Source organism: Coffea arabica, chromosome 3c (assembly GCF_036785885.1).
Source record: "Coffea arabica cultivar ET-39 chromosome 3c, Coffea Arabica ET-39 HiFi, whole genome shotgun sequence".
Taxonomy (NCBI): Eukaryota; Viridiplantae; Streptophyta; class Magnoliopsida; order Gentianales; family Rubiaceae; genus Coffea; species Coffea arabica.
The window spans coordinates 32,483,494-32,499,586 of NC_092314.1; positions in this window are offsets into that span (position 1 = coordinate 32,483,494).

Sequence of the window (16,093 nt, forward strand, 5' to 3'; positions counted from 1 at the left end):
ATCCGAAGGGGTAGTGCACGAGATAAGGTAGGATCCGATCTTTTCGAATATGGCAAAGAAATTTTTGCACATTAGAATATGAGCATCTAACAATCATCTTTTGGCCATTTTAAACAAAATTGATAAGAAATTCCCTTGCGTAAAGGACATTAATTTGAAGGAATTCACAATGATTCATCACTGTTGAGACGATAAATGTAGAGGCCAAATCTTGATTTTAGGAGGCTCATACACTAATGCATTGCAATGATTATTTGAAACTACCAATGGGTAGATAATTCAATTGATTTTCGAATAAACCATCAATTTCATCCAATCCATTTTGTCAATTCATTCAATTTTAGGACAATCTAATCATTTTTGAATAAATCATCAAATTCCCTTCATTCATTAGGCCAATTTATCTATTTTTAGGGCAATCGAGTCGATTTTGAAAAGATCATCAATTTCATTCAATTCAGTTGACTAGTCTACCTATTTTTAGGGCAATTCGGTCGATTTTGAATAAATCATCAATTTCATCCTATCCATTTGACCAGTTTATTCCCTTTAGGGTTTAAGTCTAAGGTTCGCTGAATAAATTAGTCAAGGCATTGCAATCCTTTTAAGAGTAGACTTTTTCACATATCATGTGTTGATCAAACCAAGCAATCCATTCGGATTTTGTCCTCATATTTTTAGGACAAAGGTCTCTTCTTACTCCAATTGGCCAAATTTTTCAAATTATTTTTCGCTCAATCAGTTGATCGGATTCATCAGGTATTGTATGGTGCCTACCCTAGAGGATTATATTTTCATGCTAGGCTTACCCTTGGCATAAAAGGGCTCCTCCGTAGGACATGCATACCAATTTTATAGTCTTACTTACTAACTCTGGGTATTTTTCTGTTTTTTCTTTCTTTTCTTTTATTTTTCCCCCTCCCCACTGCATTCAAAAAAATACTTTAATAAGGTGAAAATATTTTTCTATGTTTGCTAAAATTTGAAAATTACAAGTATTACTTGATTCTTGGGCAGGTCTTGCAATGAAAACATGAATGATCTATTTGGAAGTGCTAGGCGAAGGCCTCTAAGAGATTTCATAATTATTGTTCAAAGAAAAGAAAATTCTGTTTATTTTGGTTTGTTTCAAAAAGGAGGCAAAAAGTGTGCATATGTGGAGCTCTTCAGAAGTCCTTCTCTCCTTATTTGTAGAAATTTTGTTTCAAACTTTTTCAACAATAAAGTTTTTATTTATACAATTGTTGTTTTGTATATAATTATGTATATTTCATTCTTTATTGGCTATTTGAGGGATTTCATGATGAATTTTAAGAAATAAGATCAAACTGAGATTTTTTTCAACCTCTAGCCTGAAAATTCACAAGTGTATACTTTCTAAAATCTTTGCGTACACTAGATTGGTGATCCAAACTTTACTATAAGAGCGCTCAGAAAGAGAAAAAAGAAGAGAAAAAATGAACGACCTAATGAGATACCTTTTTCCTCCTTCACTGTACAATTCATATTTTGTCCACTTCACTTAACCCCAAAATAAAATCAGTCACATTGATCGATAAATTGTAAATTGGGACAATCTTTGTTTGGAAAATGTCCACTGTGTCTAATTATATTCAATTCACATCTAAGTGAAAGCAAAAATGTGCATTATCCTTGTTTATTTTGGAAATTTGAAATGATACTTCGAGCGTTCGTTTCTCTACCCATACAGATTTTATCATTTGCTCTCTCATTTGAGCCTTTGAAAGAATAATTTCGTTTCAAATAAGAGCCTTAATGATCACTACCATACATTGAAAAATTTTCAAATATCAAAAGGGAATGAATTTTCAATGAGCAATTCGTTACTTTGGTTGTCATGAAACGTAAGAATGATGTTTTGGATCGTTTCTACAACCTAAACACTGTTTTACCCCTTGCATCTTCATTTGAGCTAAAATCAGTGGTTCTTTTCACAAGGCACTTACGACCGCACCCCACATTGGGGAAGGAGATTGGAGAATTTTTCCAAAAAGGAGAAAAAGCAAAATGCTAAAAATTAAAGGAAAAGAGAACCCCAAATGGGAAAATTTGATTATATCTGGGCTTCGATTTTGAAAAAGAAGAAGAAAAAAAAGAAAATGAAGGGTTTTTTCCAGCGGATCACCTATGTTTCACAGATATGAATGAACAAGGGTCTTCCTCAGTCAGTTAATTCAGATACATGCAAGAAATTTCGCATTAATGGAAGTTTTCTTTCAGAATTATTGTAAGAAACGGAATAAAAGTCAGGCTTCTTCTTTTCTAATCAAACATTCTATCCCTAGTTATCCCTTTTGAGTTTTCAGAATAAAATACTTCGTTTGGCAACCCCTGAGGATCGCAAACGCCACACTGGGGCAAGTTTGAGTTGAAAAGGAAAGAAAAGTCCCAAGAGGTAAAAAGTGATAAAGCAACAAAATCAAAAGAAAAAAAAGAAGAGAACCTCGGTTGATCATAAATTGGAACAAATTTTTGAAAAAGTCCAAAAGAATGGCAAAAGACCGAAAAAGAGAACAAAATGAAAGAGAAAAGAGCCTCAATTGAGAATAAATTAGGGCAAGTTCTGATTTAACCCTAAAATAGGGTTGGCACCATAATGCGATTTCAGGTCATTCAAACCGCTTTTGAAATCCGCTTTCAAGCCTTAACCTTTCTAAACACCCCACCTGACCCCATTACAAAAGCCGGAAGCCCTGACTTCTGTTCTTTGCAATATTTCTGTCGAGAAATTTTTTACATTAATTAGCGCTCATATACTGATGTCGAGAAATTTTTTAGATGTATTTTTGAATTGATTAGATGAGGTTGACACTGCTCATCATGTGAAAATCCGCAAGGGCACCTTTGAAAAGAAAAGAAAAGGCAAGCAAAATGAATGCAAAAGAAATGCAAAAAAATTTCGATGCTGAAAGTTCCCGTTAAGTAATGATAAAAGTCAAACGAAGTCCAGGATTTTTCGAGTTTAAAATAGGGGCAATTTTGAAAAAATGCGATTTTCGATGCAACGTCCTTGAAAGTCTTATTCTTTAACTATCGTTTTCAAGCCACATTACAAGCACATAAAGTCCATCGTTGACTTATTCTTCATGACAATTCGAAGTGAGGATTATACTTCTGAAGAATCTATCAATCATTTGTGATCTTAAGACTATAACCTGTTTTCATATGTTTAGCTATCGTTTCTGCCCACATGTTACAAGCCTAAAAAACTTATATGTGACTAAATTTTCTTAAGAAATTGGGGTGACGGCAGAAAAGAAAAGGGGGGATCTAGTGACGGCTGATGGGAAAAATGAGGTCCGGCGATTAGAAAGGAAAAAGCGAGAGCCAGCTGAAGAGAAACGAAGGGAGGCGGCAGAAGAAAAACAGAGTGGAAGGAAAAGAAAAACAGGGGAGCTTCAGAGGGGATGGCTCTCGGTTGAGGGGAAGAAGAGAGCTTCGTGAGGGCAAAAGGGAAAAAGGAACAAGGAAACAGAGCAACGACAAAAGACAAAGAAAAAATTTAAAAAAAACAGAGAGGCAAGAACAGGAGGGCGGTGTCTGACGGAAGAAGAAAAAGGAGGAAAGCCGAGAGAAAGCTATGAAAGAGGAGGAAAAGAGCCGGAGGTTTGAGTAAGAGAACTGGAGTGACGGCTAGGGTTGAAAAGGAGAGATTTTTGTGGACAAGGAAGGGGGAGTGAAAAGAGAATCAGGGTGGCGGCGAGAGAGAATAGAAAACAGATAGAGTGACGGCTGGAAAAAATAGAAAGCAAGAAAGGTAGCTAGAAAACTGAGGAAGCGATCTGGGGAGCGAAGTAAGAAAAAGAAAAGCTACAGGGAAAAGAGAGAGCTTGCGGCTGGAGAGGAAAACTGAGAGAGTTGGGAGGAACAAGGGCTGTAAAAGAGAGGGAGACTGAGAAGGAGGAAAACAAGAAACAGAGAAAAGATTTGGGCAACGGAGAAACTAAGGAGAAAGCCAGCAAGAAGAGCAACGGGAGCTAAGAAAGAGACCGAGAGGCCGAGATAGAAAGTAAGAGGGAGTCACGGCTGGGCAAAAGCTTGGAGATTTCTGGTCAAACCAAAAAGAAGGAGAGGAGCTGCTACTCAAGTTTTTTTTTTATCGCTGCTAAAAATCCATCAGAAAATAGCACTGTAAGGTTCCTTTCCATTTTCTATAGATAATTTTATCAATAAATCATGAAACAGTGCTGAATCATGAGTCGGTGAATGTGGTTAAGAGTTGCGATGTTTGTTTATGGTTATAGTTCAAAGATGTTGCCTTTTTGTTGCTTTGTGTATGATAGGTATGTTAGGGTCTGAAATTTGTTGGGCGTTGATTATATTTCATTCCTAGACTGTAGTTTAGTAGCAAGATCCTAGCTGTGAAAAGAAAGGGCATTTACATGGCCTGTCCGTTTGAAATGCTGGATAGGTTGTGAAGAAAAGTGGCCTGTTCCGTTTCCATTTTGAATCTGTCTTGGCTTGTTCGGATGTTGGAGTCTTGTTCTGGTTTTGTTGCTGAAGTTTTCGATTGTTTGAAGTGTTTGATTCGTTTGTTAAGAGGTTTTGAGCCATGGTTGGTTCGAAGTTTTGAATGAATTCTTGTTGAAAGTTTATAGACAACTACATTAGAAACCATGAAAGCTATGCTGCAAGCTCTTTCTATGTTTTTTTGCTTGTTTGTATGTTGAAGTTATGCATCTTGTTGCTTAGTTTCAAATTATGATTTTTGGTGGAAAATATTTTGAGCAAAGCTGTGTATTTGAATCTGAAATCTGAGTTTGGAAGTAAAAATGCAGCAGGCTTGCATTTTCGGTTGCTGAAGATTTGGTTTTGAACTGTTTGATTTGCTTGTTGTTTGCATGGAGTGCCATGTGCGTGTTTGGGAATGTAGGGGTAAAGGCCATCAGTTTTCTTTATCTTGTTTCGGATTAATTTTTTTTTGTTTGGAAATCTGAGTCGAAGTTTGGCTCATATTTAGATCATTTGGTTGCATTTTGAGTCCGAAGGCTTGCTGTATTTTTCTCTCCACTTTGTTTCAAGTCCCCGCACCTTGTGTTTGAATGAGTTGGATTTGTGCTTGAGTCATTTCCGCGTAAATGTTGTTTCGGCTGAATGAAGGCAAGTTGCAGAAGCAACATTGACTGGAAATTGCAGAAATCTAAGCTTCTTCATAAGCTTTGCATGAAAGTTTTTCTAGAATTTGCATGCCTCTTGAATATTTGTTTATTTATTTATTTGCTTTATTGGCTTTAGTTTTGTATATTTATTTTAGTTCAATTTTGATCATTTGAAAGGCAATTTAATGCCAAGATTGTAATAGTTAGGTTATTATTTTATTTATTTCTTTCCCCCTTAGATTGTAGTAGGGCCTCCCTAATGTAATAGATAGGGCTTTCTTTGCTTTATTCGCCTTGCGTGATTTGCATGCTTACGTGCTATGTGTTACCGCTTTTCTAGGATCTAGCGTCTAGATATGCATGCTTATGTGTTATGTGAATTACGTGCTCACATGCCTACTTGCTTTAACTACGCCCATTTACTTGTATATATATGGCGAATGCAAATGTACAATATAACCGTGCCTAGTCCAATGTTAGTCATGATCTTCCCCTCGAGCTCACAAGTCCAATGCTTGTGAGAGAGCGTTAGTAAAGGGCTAGTCCAATACTTGACTCTTAGGAACCCTCCGCACGTTAGATCATGATTATGTGATAAAATCAGTTCATCTCATGCATATTTTCACTTTTTAGGGTCTTTTATCATTTTTTGCATGACATCCCTCCTTATATGTATTGCCCTTATCCCATATTTTCCCTTATATGTATATTCCTTACTCCTATGTGTGATATATAACATTAGATTTGCATTTCATTTAAGAATTAGAATTAGGATAGTACATTTGTTTGATTAGATTAGGGATAACCCCTTGAATATGGGATATGGACGAGTTTGGCTTTCTAGCCTTAGCACGCTTGTATTTCCTCTATTAAAGGGAAAATTGACTCACGAACATTAGTCCCTCGCACCCAACATGATGCATTCCTTTAGGACATACACATTTGTATATTATTATTTTCTTTACTTTTTCTTTCTTTAGAGTCTCACATTTTTGCATTATTTGTGACCTCTCCAAAGAGCCCACTTTGGGCATCACAATTAATGTGACTAGCACTAATTGAGCTTTGAAGAGAAATTTTGCCCCCCGATACCCTCTTAGGTCTATGGTTTGCATTCATATAGTACATCCAAATGTGATAAATCTTTAGGTTAAAATAGGAAAATCTTTGACTAAATCGCACAACTAACATTGGCTAGGTTGAAAGGGTGCCTTGGATTCTTATCCTTGCCTTCCCTTTTTTCAAATGTGACTCCCGAATTTTTTTATCTGATTTTCGTAGACTTGGAGTCGTTTAAAAAGGGTTTTCTACTTTTTCCTTTAAAATTCATTTTTAGGTGACTTGGTACACCTCAACTCAATATCAAGTGGCGACTCCATTTTTCATTCAAAAAACCCTTTTTAAATTATATTTTGGGTCAAATCGTCGCATTTTCAAGTCCCATTTAGACCCATGTTTTTATTTTCTTTTTAAATCAAAAATTCATTTTCCAATCAAAAATCGAATCAAAAGCCATTTTCCTAAACTCGTCTTTTATTTTCTTATTTAAAAATGGGGCGCGACAATAGTGTTTCTTACCGATGCATGGCGTCTATTGAAAAGTGCTCTTGCTGCCCGCTCTTGTGGGGTTCCCCGTGCACTCCCAAAGGAAGCCATAAATCTTGGCATATTTGTGTATGCCACGTCCATTGCATAATATTTTCTTGCATATCATGTAATTATAGTTGAGTACATTATAAATATAAATGTATTTAAACAAGGCAAAAATTCAATTTTTAAAGGCATTATTTGATTTAATTTTCACTCACCTGCTGGTAGCATTGGAAAGACACAATTAAGATCAAATAAAACATTTTGTAGGATCCTAGAATCATGTGCGCTACCCCTCCCACCCTACCCTGACATAAGTGAATCTCATATTATAGTCACACACGGCTAAAATGTTTTATGATAAGCCGCCATGCCTATTCCGGTAATGATCCCTGTCTTCGGCTCTACACCAAGCTGAAACATGTGTTCCATCAATAACTCCAACGCAATACTAATCACAATTGGCCAGCGTTCAGTCTCCAACCGGTTTTCATAAAATGCTAAATTGTTCAAAAAATAACCTCTAACCTTAAACCAGAGCCAGAACAGAGCACTGTTTTGTATTCTTGGATGAATTATGTGATAATCTATCGGCCTGACCAAGTCGCGTCCCAATCGAACGAGAGATCGAAGGCAGTGTCGTAGATGGCAGTCCACTGTCTCAGAAGAATGTTAGAATCTCTCGGCTAGCACCCTATGTCGCTCATTATGACTCAAGCACAGAAGGCAAATGGCGACAAACTCATGAATTTCCACCCGCGGTGTCGGGTGGGGCTCCCAATAGCCCTTCTCAGGCAAACAAGTCACATAACTGCAGGAAAAGGGGAGCTTCCATGTGAAGGTTGTCGAATATTCTGTCCCGACAGCCGTCTATTAGCTCTATAACCCATTGAGCACCCGACTGTGCACCATCTCGGATTCGTCGCTGCTCTACAGGGTTTAGGTATGGGTCGAATAAGGCCAATCCAACTAGTATAAACATAGTGAAGGTCAACAAGAGCTTGTCCTCATCCGATTCGTCAGAGAAATCCCCACCATGCACATAATTATCATACTGCATTTCAGGTGTTATTGGTGCAGCTCCGTCAAAGGTGAATCTGAAAACAAATGAGGCAATAGTAATAATCAGAATCAAGACCAGTTGTCTTCTAATTAACAAAAAATGACTTAAAAATACCTATACACCTGCAATAATGAATTAGCCAAAAATTATATGCGATTTACAAAGACAAGTCATTAACTTCCTTTTCAAGACAATATGGAAAAGCCAGTCTTGTGAGGACCTAAAATTTTTTTTTCTTATTTTATCTTATTTTATTGGCTTATTTAATTATTTATTCACCTATTTTCTCCGAATAATTTATTTCAATCATTTTAAGTCTATTTGTATGGAACAATGTCTGCCCTATATTTTAAAACATCCCGTTAGCAAATTTAATTTTTCGGAGGCTCATTTAAATGAGGAATAACGAGTACACGTTTTTCGAGACTATATTTGAATCGAGAATATAATAATTTTGGAGAATTAAGAATGATCAATAGTAGATTAATAAAAATTAATTGAGAGATTAGATGTGAGCGAGTTAAAATTTAGTTTATACTGTCCGCACGTCGATAGTTTTCCGAAAGACGCGCAGTACAAATTAATTGGTGATTTGAGGAATTAATACTAGACTCGTGTGAGGACTCATATTTTTATTTCTAAAATAGTTATTTTATGATTAATTACCCTAGTATTAGTTAGTTATATTATCGTTACAAGAATTTTTTAAAAATTGCGCTTTATCGCGCACGAGTCGGAAGTTCGCGTTTTCACACGCGCGACTAATTGATGGACTTTAGAAATTTATTTTTGAGCTACTAAGAATGAATAATTATAGTACTAAAGGAATTATATTTGGAGATTTAGTACACAAGTGAAATAAACCCGAAAGAAAATGGACACGAAAAACGCGCGCGACACTACTAGGAGTTGACCTTTCACAAACTTTGGCTCCAAGTTTTCAAGCTTCCAAGAGAAGCTTTAGTCATCAGCCATTTCTCTCTCTCTTCTCATCTAAGCTGGCCGAACCATCAAGAGGGAAGGAGGAAGGAAACCACTCCAAGTCTTGCTCCAATTCTTCACCAAAACACCAACCAATCTTCCTCCAAATCACCTTAAATTTTGCATTCAACTTGCAAATCACTTGGAGATTCACTTGGACTAGGAAGGAAACATCATCTCACGGTTTTTCTTGCAGTTTTAGAGGTGTAAAATTTCTAATTTTCACTCAAGGAGTTGAAGGTAATCATCAAACCACTTAATCTTGGTTCTATTGGGTTCGATCGTGGCTATGAAGCTTATAGCTTCATTATTGATGTTGTTATTTGGATTTAAATGGTGGAGTGGGTTCTATGAATTTCCACCTTGGATATATGGACTGATATGATGATATAATGGTTGGTTTGAGTTGTTTTAGTGTTGTTTAAGTTAATTATGGGTAGAGAATTGAAGGAAACAGAATGAAATTTCACTTGGGTTGCTGACCAAAAATCTGCCCTATTTTTCTTGAAGCTTTGGTTCGAATTTTTGATGCTCAAGTGACTTTGAATCTGATGTATATATGTTGTGTGTGGTGTGTATAAAGTTTCTATGAAAAATCATTTGGATTGGTTGGATAAAAATTGAATTTTGGCAAGAACAAAATCTAGAAAACGTGTAACAGTGGTCCTCTGGTAGTGTTCTTTGAATGAACATATCTCTCTATCCAGACATCGGAATTGAGTGTTGTTAGTGGCATTCAAAACTAGACATCCGTAGTTTTCTAACAGTATATCATGACCTTCTAATTCTAACCGAGTCATCTGTAGTGATTGAGCAAAATCTGCTGTCCTGTTTCATTGTCAAACTGAGGGAAAGCTAGAAGCTGCAAATTGTGACTCTGTTTTCTCTCACTTGCCAATTGAATCTCAAATGACTTCTTCTGATGAAATGTAGACTTTTGAATGTAGTTTCCAATGCCACCAACCATGCACAATTTCAAATTGAATTGAGTGAGATGTGATCTAATTACCAAACTGCAGCAAATCTGGAAAACCCTCTTTTCATGCTGGCCGACTGGTTTGGTTGCTTGTGAGAGGTTTTATTTTGAGATTTTGATGTCAACCAACTAACAATTGCTTATGAAATGTTCTTGGATCTTGGTTTCACAAATGACCCAAAAATTGGGCTGATTTCATGATACAAAGTGTTTGAAAAGGAAAGAAAAGCTTGAGTTGGCAGATTTGTTTTGAAAATTTCACAAACTTCAGTCATTTTGCTAACTGCCTTCCCACATGAGTTTTTGCGTGAAATTTGGTAGAGATATAGTTCATATATGGAAGATTTAGTGTGTACCAAATTTGGTGTATTTTCAATGCCAATTTGATGGCCAAATAATACTTCAATGATAGCCTTTCAAATCTAGAAAATGACTAAACAGCTTATAAAATGCAACCAACTTTGAGCTGCTATTTATCAATGGTCAAAACTCCGATTTCGGTCCCATTTGTTGTGTTTTAAACGTTGGTTGTAATTCTAATTAAGTTACAAATTTCAGAGGCTAGTTCACTTTCTGTGAATTTTGCCGAATTTTCAAAGTTTTCCGAAAACTAGGATTGAAACTGTCTTGTAGTGCGAATCACCCACTTTAAGCTGAAATTTGAGTGTCTTCCATTTAGAATCTTGGAAAAGTGTCTTCTAGGAACTTTTAGTACTTTGAAACAAGATTCCAATAGTATAAAATTTTCCAATTTTTGACCTAAGGAGTGCAAGATATGATTTTTCAAAAATTGCTCCTTAAAACTGAAATTTTTGAACTTGATGAGAAATGAGTTTTTGGAAACTTTTCTCTACCCTTTGATAATGATTGATCATTTTAAACTCGATTTCGTGAAGGAAAACAATTTTTCTTGTGTTAATAAATCCTCACTTTTGAACTTTTGTTTTGAGTGGTTCAGGTTCGTGTTTGAGGTATCAACTACTCAAATTACGTGTGCCTTCTTTCTTGATTAATATGTGGTTGTGAGTGAGAAATATTTGTTAATTGTCCAGGCGTTCAAGGAGATTTCGAAGGGAATCTAGGTGCAGACACCTAAAGCTTTGTTTGCTCACTTATTTTGAATCGGTGAGTGTCAAGTGCATGAATTACGTGTTTACTTGATCAATTTTACTTGTATACGTGAACATAACTTGATGAGATGAGAGTGTACTTTATCGCAGTCACTCTTCTTTATTTGACTTATTATTTAACCTATTTGAAGTTGTATGTTAATTAGAGTGAATCTCGTCGACTATTATACGTGATTACTATTATACGTGTTTACGTGAGGGACGCCCAAATCTCATTGGCCAATCTTGCGACTCGAGCTAGCATGGGCTTGGTCGAGAAGCTTGATGAACCATGGGATTATTACAAAACACAACTTGATCTTTTGAGATCTTGTTCGGCATACTCGTGGAGTATTGCCCTTTTTGTACGTGTTCTTAAAATAAAACTTGATCTCTTGAGATCTTGTTCGGCATACTCGTGTAGTATCGCCCTTTTCGTGCGTGTTTGGTTACGGATCCGAGAGAGTGAAACGGTGGATGGAAGAAGTATTAGGTGAAGTTTCTACGGACTTAATACCTGCCCGGATGACGGAGTGTCCTTACGAGGGGGTATCAGATCGAGCCTTGGCGAAGCAAGTGAAAATTAACTCCTGAGAACTCCTGTATCATTAACAAGTGTGTTATATTACCAATTGTGAATTACTTGAACTTTTTGACTTTAATTCCTGTACATATGTTATTGTTATTTTTTACTTGAACTATGTATTCGCATGTGCGTGTTTTGTTTTTTTTTTCTTAGCCTCACAAGCATTCGCTCACCCCGTTAGATTTGTTTTTCTTAGCAGGACCGAATGGGAAGATTTTGGAGAAAAGTCAACTATATTACTCTTTTGATTAGTACCTTGGTTGTAATTGTTTGGTCGACATATAATGATTGTATTTTGGGACTTGATATATTGTTGAATTGGGATTTTGGATGTATTTGTCTAGACAATTTTTGGAAGTTGTATATTTGGGAATGAGATGTACTTTTGGTATCTTGTAATATAAGATTGAATATCTATGCATGGCAGTGACTTCTTTTCTTACGTCGTCTGGTATTAATAGTCATTTTGTATTAAGCTTGAATAGGAATCGTATCGAGTCCTGGCGAGAGTTGGGCAGGCATTCCACGGATACCCTTGGGAGAAGTGGTGTCACAAGTCTTAGAGGCCAAAACTAGTATCCTTCAGTCACTATGTAATACCTTAGATGCTAAAATGTATTGGCCAGCAAAAATTAAGCAATACTAGACCATTCACTCAAATGGTTCCAAACAATAACCTTAAAACCAAAAATAGTCTATGTTAACTTGTCATGGCCCCCAAGCATCCTGAATTTAAATACTATCCAACACAGTCAAGGTCACAAAGTCATCCTGAATTTAAATACTCTGCTAGATTTGCATGGCGAAAAAGTCATCCTCAAAACGAATAATATCCACAGCAATCATGGCCATAAAGTCATCCTGAATTCAAGTCATATCCAACACATTCATTGCCAAACAAGTTATCCTGCCATTTAAATACTATCAATAATCAATCATATCCACAAAGACATCCTCAATCATTAATACTCATCATTAAGAATTGTCAAATACTCAACAAAGTCATGGCCAGAAAGCATCTGGAATTTAAATAAACAAATGACAACACTCAGAAAAAATAAAGTCCAAGTTCCAGTAGCAAATGCTACAACTAACAGTCTCCCACATAAACAAACATTTGGCAACAACTCAAGCTTAAAAGACAGGATCTCGATGAACAAGGCAAACTACTAAATCGGGGGTGGGGAAGGGGGCTCCTGACAATCAGGCGAGATACAACCTTTTAACTTCATCTAGGCGATGCGGTCGGCGTCTGAGGATCCTAAATTCCAAACAGCCAGCTCTTGCGAATCCTTCAATATTTCAGCAGCAGCGTATTTGGCTATGTAGGGCATATTTTGTATTCCCCGAAGTTGATCCATGGCAACTTCATAGTCAGTTTTCTGCGAGAGATCGCGGCCGGAACGACGCTTGTTCGGAGAACTAACTGAGACACTCATGCTGGAGATCTTCTTTCGACTAACCAACGACTCAATGTTGTCAAGAGCCCTAAGGTATCTCTCAGTCACTAATCCAGAGGCGGTAGACATAGGACTGCCACTTGAGCAATCACCCGACTTTCGCTTTCCTTTCCCTCTCTTACCTTTCACTATATTCGCTCCTCCTACCTCAACTTCAGCAGCCTCGGCCGCAAAGTCCGACCTTTCCTTTTCCTATGAAAGTCGTGCAGCAGTCTCCATGTCTTGCTCCTTGGCTGAAGTACATGGCTCGTTCTTGAAGCCAGAGTTGAAGTCTCCCGTCGCACCTTGATTAACAAAATCCTCCTCTAGCAAATGATAGACGGTGCAGTCATTTTGAAATTTTGGGTTGGCCTGGTAAAAAAAAACACAGCCAAAAGGGAGTTAACGGAACCAGCAAATATAACTATTAAAAGCAAGTTTTAAAAGATATAAAAACTCAACAAAATAGTTATACATGCTCCATCTCGGCCCACTGGCTATCGTCCATAAGCCAGGTAAACATCTGGCTATCCCAACCCATTCCTGTTCCCCGCCTCTTGAAGGCAATGTACAATTTGGTCAGCTCTCGCAATGCATAGTACTTGAATCTTATAGTATCAAAGGAGAAAAAGGTGCCGTATTGGCCGTTCAACTGGCGTATGATTTCGGGAACCACATAGCCAGTAACTGGAGCATGATTTCGGGAACCACATAGCCAGTAATATTATTGTCCCTAATTTCACTAGCTCTATGCATGTTCACAAGGTGGTTGGCAAAATCAATTTCGTGCTACCTAGTGAAATACACACGCTTCCCACCTTGATTGCGCCTTTGTTTTCTCATCTTATTAACCTATAAACAAATTCAATTAAAAAAACAAAGAAATAAAGTTACAGACATGATTATTGATTATCCAAGAGACAACATAATAATAACCAAACTAGAGGAGGAACAAGAATTACCTTGTAATAGTTAGAAATGCACTGCCTTAAATCATTTTACCCCCATGCTGAGTTGGATGAACGAGAATTCTTGATGATTTTCTGCTTCAATGCTGTGTACAGATAATAGAGATACAATTACTGACCATATTGAACAAGGCAATGAACAAAAGGGAACATAACAAATTTACCTTTGGTAGTACGGCAGGTAATAGGGGGCATGTAGGCTTAGAAAGCGGCAATATAGAGCAGTAAACTACCTTGTATAAGCGAAAGCAAGGCAGAATGAAGTTAGACAGCAATCATTCACTGTTTTCAAGGTCAAAAAATAGAAAATTTACACAAGCAAAGAATGGACAGACAACACCAGAAAGCATATTGATTTCATTTTACACACATAATAGGATAATGAATTTAGTGTCCCATGGTTAATACTAACAAAAAAATTTTGAAAACTGGCGAGATTTGAACTGAAAATTTAGTATTTAACCATCCATTCTCGGACAATGTTCCACTTATATATTTAGATGTTAGAATGTCCCTTCTAGGCAACAAAGAATAATCATGCAACTATACTTAAATCATGTTATGAAACAATTAAAAGTATGGATGTCCCTTTGTATTCCCAAGAGGATTAATTCATGATTTATGATTACGTTATGTATAGAAGTTACAATTCATAAATCTATTCATGTAGTGGAGAAACCGTTTCATAGGTTTCTTTATATTATTGTAGTAGTGGATGTTTAATAGGATTTATGTACATTTAACCTTGTAGTGCCTATATATAGAGGTACATTGAAACCCTTTGAGAGTACTTTTGTATCTTGTTAGAATATAAGGATATCATTCTCCCTTTCTCTACTCCTTTCTCTAATACTTCTTCAATTCCTATTGTAGTATTTCATTTTATTAATTTTATAACACGTTATCAGCACGAGTCTCTACTTTTAAGCAAAAGGTGAAAACGGAGGTTCTACTTTGAACAAAAGTGAAACACGAGATTTTGCCAAAATTCTGCCTGCATTTCTTCATGTAACTCCTGAGATAAATTTCTGACCCACAAACTTATTTCAATTTCTTATGGCTAATATTTGAATTATCGTAAAATACAAGTACCTACTGTTGAGCAACCACTAAACAAAAACATATATTGTTTGACATCTTTGAGGTAATATTTCTCCTTTTAATTCTACTTATTTATCTTTATAATTATTTGTTATAAATACTTATTTTCTGATGCAATGAATTTTGGAGATGCTATTATAGAAAATCAATTATATTTGAGGATCTACTTGTCCTTTGAAATATTTAAAGAAAAAAATTCGATCATCTGAAGATGGTCGTTCTTTAACGAAAATATTTGGCCACCAGAAAATGGTCATTATTTCAAAATCTGATATGATAAATTTACTTATGGCTGCAAGTACACAATTTTACTATGTTTAGAATTATTTCTTAATTGAAAATGATATTCTCCACAATTGGTTTCTCGAATATGCTCCTGTAGTAGCAATATTAAGAGAAATTTGAGAAGTATTCTGTACTTATTGCATGCTAGTTCTAGTCCATTCCCAGAAGTGAATGCGACTAAATTTCAATTTATTAGTTATGGTTGTTGCCATGATTATGATTTTGGTAAATATATATTTTACCATGACAAGAGAAAAAGTTACCACTTGAAGTGGGATAATAATGATAAGGACACGAAAATAAAGGTTCTAAAGATAAATGTCCCGAAGTACATTTGACGAATCAAAATTATAATAGCATTTTCACATGGCCAATTTCTTTAAACACCCTGAAGGTGTATGATGATTGATTTAATTAGTTTTTCTTCCCGAAGAAGAAATAAATGTTAAACATTTGGGATCAAAGGATTATAGTGATGATATTTGTCCCATAAGAATTATGATGATAATGATATGTGTCTCATTAATAAGTGTTACTATATACACTATTTTTCAACGAAAGAGACAAACACAATTAGTGTTAGTGCTTAAGTGATTGAAAGCTCCAGAAGAGCCACTACTATATTTTTCCCTGTAGGAGAAAAGTTTATCATGAATAAAGTACTACTTTTTACCATGTCTCGAAAAATTTATTGAATTTGAATATCCGTTGAAATGGATATCAAATTGAGACATTAAATGAGACAATAATAAAGATCATATTTAGAAATCAAGTGAGATAAAGGTTAATTATATTATAATAACCATTCGAGAGAGAAATGGTTATCGATATAGTTGTCTTCATTCTCATTTTGATTTATAATCATCAATTGCAGC